This window comes from Vigna radiata, chromosome 1, assembly GCF_000741045.1.
Source record: "Vigna radiata var. radiata cultivar VC1973A chromosome 1, Vradiata_ver6, whole genome shotgun sequence".
NCBI classification, from domain to species: Eukaryota; Viridiplantae; Streptophyta; class Magnoliopsida; order Fabales; family Fabaceae; genus Vigna; species Vigna radiata.
The window spans coordinates 22,094,805-22,100,926 of NC_028351.1; the positions used below are offsets into that span (position 1 = coordinate 22,094,805).

Consider the following 6,122-nt stretch of genomic DNA (forward strand, 5'->3'; position numbering starts at 1 on the left):
TTCACTTATTTTCCACATTAACTTTTACTATTTACTATATTTTATTTCACCTAATTTATCCACTCACTTTTTATATTATTTCTTTCACTTATTTTTCACATTAACTTTTCTATTTTTCCACCCACTTTTTTATAAAAATATATTTTATTTAACACTTTCTTCATCCTTAACTCTATAAATACCCATCTTCTCTTCACTTCATTTTCTTACACCANATATCTTTCCAAACATTTCTTCTTNCTCATACACACACTCCTACACACATAATTACATATTANCCATNNTTTCTCTCTCACACCAAATTTCTTCATCCAAAAACTCTACTTCATTTTTCCATCAAATCACATACCAAATTTCTACTCTAAGTTCATCTTCTTTACCTCTCATCCACTTCTTCTCACAACATATTTCAATTGAATTACTTTTGTTTTCTCAATCCAGGTATTTATTCTTTCATCTCCCTTTCTCTTTAGTTTGAATTATTTTGTTAAAGTTTGCTTTTTGTTTGAATTTTACGTTTCCAAAATTATTTTACTGGTTTTATTCTACTTTTTCATTTATAAAGATCTTAAAAATATATTAATTATCATGTCAAGTTTTGGATTTGCTTAAATAAAAAAAAATAAAAAATTTGTTTTCTTGTAAATAAATGTAAACATTTGTATAATTTCTTTTGTCCTCATATTTTTTGTTAATCATGTCAATGGTGTCAAAAATCATAAAAAATACAAAACTCTTCAAAAATCACAAAAATAATTTTATCTTTCATTTGTTTTGTATCTTGATCATCTTTCATGTNGTAATATTTTTCTTATAATTCAAAAATTCCAAAACAAAATAATAAAACCCTAAAAAATTAAAATATCAATCTTTTTTTTTCAAATCAACCTTTCCAAACATGTTTTCCAGCCAGAACTACGTGATCCTTGATTCTCCATCAAAAGTGNAGATACGTAGGAGCAAGGCCAGTCCTTGTCAGGTTCACTTTCCCAAAAATCCAAACATTTTGTAAATGAAATTTCTTAACAATTTTATAAAAAATAAAAAAAAATATATTTATTATTTCTTTTTAATTCTATTTTGGGATAGTAAAACATTTTGCAAACCACATCAAGTTCGTGCATTTAATTAAAGGTACTGCTTTCGGGCAGGCGTTGTAGGGTGCTAATACCTTCTCTACACGTAACCGACTCCCGAACCCAGAATCTGGTTTTTGATAGACTAAGCCTTATCCTTTTTATGGTTTTTTTTCCATAGTTTTCCAGAATAAACTATGGTGGCGACTCCAAAAAAACTCTTTTTCGAAAATCGTTCGCTTTTCTTTTTGGGTCGTCGTTCCGTCGCGATTTTCCGGTTGCGACACTATTATACCGTTTAAGTTAGGTTTAGATTTGTTGTTGTAAAATTGACTATCTTTTGTTTCTATTTTTATTGTTATATTTTTTCATGGTGAAAAGAAAAGTCCGCGGGCTAACCCTAATCCACAAAGCTTTAGGGACTTTTGGCCCTGTGAATTTTTCTAGCCCCAACCCACATGGGTTAGGACTAGAACCTATCAAATGAACTAATTTGACAGCTCTTGTCTAAGAGTCCATAAATTATATTACACTACAATAATCTTTTTTACAATCTATTTCCCACCAAAACAATCCATTTATGACTTATTATGAGTTAGTCAAGCTAGTGTAGGTGACTTTTTTTTCATTACCCTACTAAAGATGTTCCCCACTATGAAACTTTATAGAAGATCATAGAGATATTCCTCCAATAGATTGTATTAACACTGATAGAATCCACGAAACTTTGAAACACTCATAGGTAGAACCAAAAGAGAAAAAAGAAACAGAGAGAATTTAAAGTAAAGCATTACAAATTTTTTTTTTTGTAATGGTTAAAATTGTAAATTGAAGTAATTAAAAAACTATCTCAAATAATATTTATTGCAATTAAAATAATTTTTACCTTTTCTTTTTCTTTCCTATCTATCATAATAGCATTTATTTAGAAAAGCGTCATTATAACAATTTAATATTATTTTTTTAATTAATAATTTAAAATATAAGAATAAACAACTTTCTTTACAAAAAGCGATATCTGTAAGTGTTAAAATATTTTCAGTTCGCGGGTTCTCCTTCCAGAGTATATTTGCGTTTTGGTTCCTGCTTCTCGCTTCTCCTACGAGTGTTTATGCGTTTTGTTTCTTCGATCAGTCACTGCAATCTTAAATCTCGCATCTTTACTCAGTTTCAGGTTGTGCGTGTGCCTGGGCGTCTTTGCTCAGTTACAGTTGGCGTTTTCATCAGTGCGTGCTGCCTCAAGCTGTAGCGCTAATTCACTACAAATTTTCGTGCTCCCCCGTATCCTAGAATCGTAAGAGTTGTATCACTCACTCACACTAGAAAATCTCTCTGGAAATGAAAAATGAGTCGCACTTGCTTCTTCCTTCTTCCTTCTCCATGACAAAGAAAGATTGTTAGATTCTTTCGAAACCCTTGCCCAAGCTCCATACAAGGTGAAAACCCTAGTCGAGGTCCACCACTCGTGCTTCAATCGCTCGCGGCTTGACCAATAAATCATTTTTCTCCAGGAGCAATAATTTTTCGAGGATTGAAATGCTCTTTGTCGCACTCATCTAGAGTATGTTTTCACTTCCCCTTCAATTCAATTGATTTTTTTTACCGACAGTCATAAAGGGTTAATTTTTATGCTTGGGGTGACAGAATTTATCCCAAGGTAATGGGAGGTTGGGAACCTGTACAGGAATACAACGGATGAATACGTGTTCTGATGGAGCGTAATCGGTATTAGGGTTTGTTAGGCGTTATATTTCTTCTGCCAGAGCTTTCAATTATCGCATCTTTTCCTATTTGCCTGATTTTAAATTCGTTGTTGCGAACCCTAGGAATCGCCGATTGTTTTCTAGCGTAGCGTCGAAGAAAAAGGTGAGTCTTACTGGGCATGAAGCGTGTTTAGCTCGTGACTAAAGGTTCTTCAACGAGGTTAAAGAATTGAAAACAGTTCTCTATTTGTTTGGCAGATTATGAAAAGTTTTATCCCAAAGAAAAGAAGGAAGTTCCGAAGGAAAATGGCAAAAATTACGATTCTAAAGGTAAACATGGAATCTTTTGTGTACACCCTGAATTAGGAAGATAACTGGTGTAATGAGTAATGTAGTTTTTGTAGCTTACTTGCACATTCACGAACATGTGCATACATACTATTGAAGTTATTATGTTGAACCTGCACTTACCTCACTCTAACATTCTTCTACAGATGAGGAAGACAATTTTTATCAGGGTATCAACAAGTATCGAGCCTCAATAAACTTGAAAGCTCTAACAAGGAATGACAATGCAGATTAACTTGCAAATAAAATAGCTCACCAATTCAAGAAACAACCTTGCACAAATACCACAGGTGCTAACACCGTACTTGTCAACTTAAAATTTCAATTACAACGTTATTGTGTATGGGGCATTTTTGGGTTTCGAAACTTGAGTTCAAATCCCAAAATGTGTTTGTTTTTGTAAGAATTAATCATATAAATGTATTCTAGTTTATCGAAAGGGTACCACTAACAACTTTTAATGCATGGATTCTCTATTTAACTTCAGACAACTCAAATGCAAAACACAGATGAATATGGAAATTTTCAGGAAACTTTCATGAAGCAAGTTCAAAATATAATCACCCCATTATTGGTAATGGGGCTACTTCTTACAACCTTTTCTAATGGTCCCTGTGAACAGTAGGAGGTAATCATAACTTCTTTGTATTAGCACAACCAATCAATGTTTTAATTTACTTAAAAGAGTAAAGTTAATACATGAATATTATATGCCGAGACTGTCATTTTGGTACCTTCTTAGGCATCACTCTACAGTTTCTTAACTTCTTTCTTGTCCCCCATTGTTTAAGTACTTTTATTTTAATTGATTACGTTCAATTCATTCATTTTAGTTAGTAATATATTTTTTCTTCTGCCAAAGTTACCTATTGTGACTGCAAATGTGTGTGTATATCTGTGGGATAAGCTTTGTTCTGTTACAGTTGACTGCTTAGGCTGTAGCTCTCTAAAAGAAGAACTCTAGTAGGATAGGCTTTCTATCCCATTGCATTCTAGCATCTAGTTGCAAGTTTTTAACTGGATTGGGTTTTTAGCATCTAGTTGCAAGTTTTTAACTGGATTGGGTTTTTAACAATGGTTGATATTTTTCTAGATCTCACTTTCTCAAAAGGTGTCATTTGGATTATTATTATTATTATGATGTGAATCCAATTACTCTTCCATGTTCCAGCCCCACTATTGTGATGTTGAACATGAAATTGTCTGTGTTTGTATATTGTATGGACCATATTGTATAATAGTCTAAGTGTCTTATTATATTATTTAGGCCATACCTCACAGTGTATGAATCTAGAGAACCACTTCTTTGAATATATTCATAGAAAATGGCTTGGTGCAGCCTTTTCACTCATGACCGTGAATGATGCCTCTAAAGCACCTTGCTTCAGACTGTACCCCTTTCCAAATAGACTAAACTTTCCAACTTTTCACTCATGATCGTGAGATGCATATTTAAAATTGGTTGAATGTTCCTTCACGGATCGTGATCAGAAAATTGTTACCGAAGTTGCAGAATGTGTCTAAATTCATGTGAAGGCTGCAGCACCTTGTCCATTTCACGTTACACCACTTAGGATCTCCAAACTCTCTCTTTAACACCTTACCTTTAAATATTCACCTATTTCACCAAATATTAGTTTTTAAACAAGTAAATTATCAACATGACGAACAAATAAATTAAATATCAAAACTATTAAAAATATTATTACATAACATTATAGTATTTTAAAAATCAAACTATCAACCTACAGAATTATAATTAATAAATAATTATATTAAAAAAATTATAAAAAGTGGTAAAAAGCTTATAAAGAAGATTTGTTATTGGTGGATTAAGAGTTAACTTACCTTCAACTTTTCTCAAACTCGTTTCTGAATCCTAATCCAATCCAAACTTGTATGAACGAAATGGACTTACTTATTAGAACCTATTTGGCATCTTTATTATTTTATTCTTTTATATTTGTGCACTCCTCACAACCTGAAGTAATTAGAATACTTTTCAAAATACAATTACATGGATTGCATAAGATATATTATTGTCTTACATGGCAGGCCTATATTTTGTTTTGATATTTTTTAGACTCTGACTGCTGAAAGTGAATAGTTTAGCACCAAATAATCAAGTAGAGCTACTGATTGGTCCTGAACGGAATTGAAAGATGTTGTCTAATCAATGTTGTCAACCTTATCAAGCGAGATATTGCTTTGCCGTTGTATGTAGAGAAACTGAGAAACTATTGTACAATATTAAGCCACTTAGACTGTCTATGTCCTTTTAGTTTGATAATGCTTTAGTGAGTTTATTAAGTAAAGAAGTTCTCCCCTTAACTATATCCAATAGTCATGCATGTTGAGTATCACTTAATTTTAGTTATATTGTCTTTACTTATACATGCTTTAATTTTATTTATTCACTTGGGTTATACAAACCTATTGAGCTCAAACTGAATACATGGTTGCAAAGTCTAAGTCAAATAATATCAAGTGGACACCATTAAGGTACATTACTCTAGTATGTTTTATGTATAGTATAGTCTTAACTGTGATAATTAAATTGTTGAATGACCTTATGTGACCTTTAGTTCACGTTGTGGCTAGTTGCATTGTATTAGGTGAATAACTTGTATTCTTGAATAGTTGAAAACTTATTTCCTTGTTGCATTGTAGTGGTTAGGTGAATAACTTATATTATTGTGAAACTGGTTGAAGGAATATATGGTTGTAATGAAAGCATGACCTACGATTAGGATATATGGTATATAGTTGTTTGTTATTGTGACACCCGGGCACTGATGAGGGCAGGGAGTGATCGCCGGTGCAAGAGGCATGGTGCAGGGGGCACGGACAAGGAGCGGCTTCTGGCAGGCTTCGAGTGGAAGGGGCACATGGACGAATCAAACATACACCGGAATGAGAGGGATCTCGAGACTGTATAGGTATGGGACTATACAGTTGAAAGATAGCTTAAAGGAATTGATTTGGCTACCCATAT

At 32.8% G+C, this 6,122-nt stretch overlaps 1 long non-coding RNA gene across 17 annotated transcripts in view; it reads left to right on the forward strand.

Moving 5' to 3' along the window:
• The first annotated feature begins 104 nt into the window (after nucleotides 1-104).
• The window catches only part of LOC106772466, a 21,574-nt gene continuing 15,556 nt past the window's right edge, over nucleotides 105-6,122 (forward strand). For 3 of the 17 annotated variants that reach the window (XR_002669747.1, XR_002669746.1, XR_002669745.1), the window contains exons 1-6: nucleotides 2,146-2,637; nucleotides 2,721-2,801; nucleotides 2,903-2,942; nucleotides 3,038-3,109; nucleotides 3,274-3,417; nucleotides 3,615-3,755. This is a non-coding gene — a long non-coding RNA (uncharacterized LOC106772466). The other 14 variants (XR_002669757.1, XR_002669755.1, XR_002669753.1 and 11 more) reach the window with 13 other exon arrangements.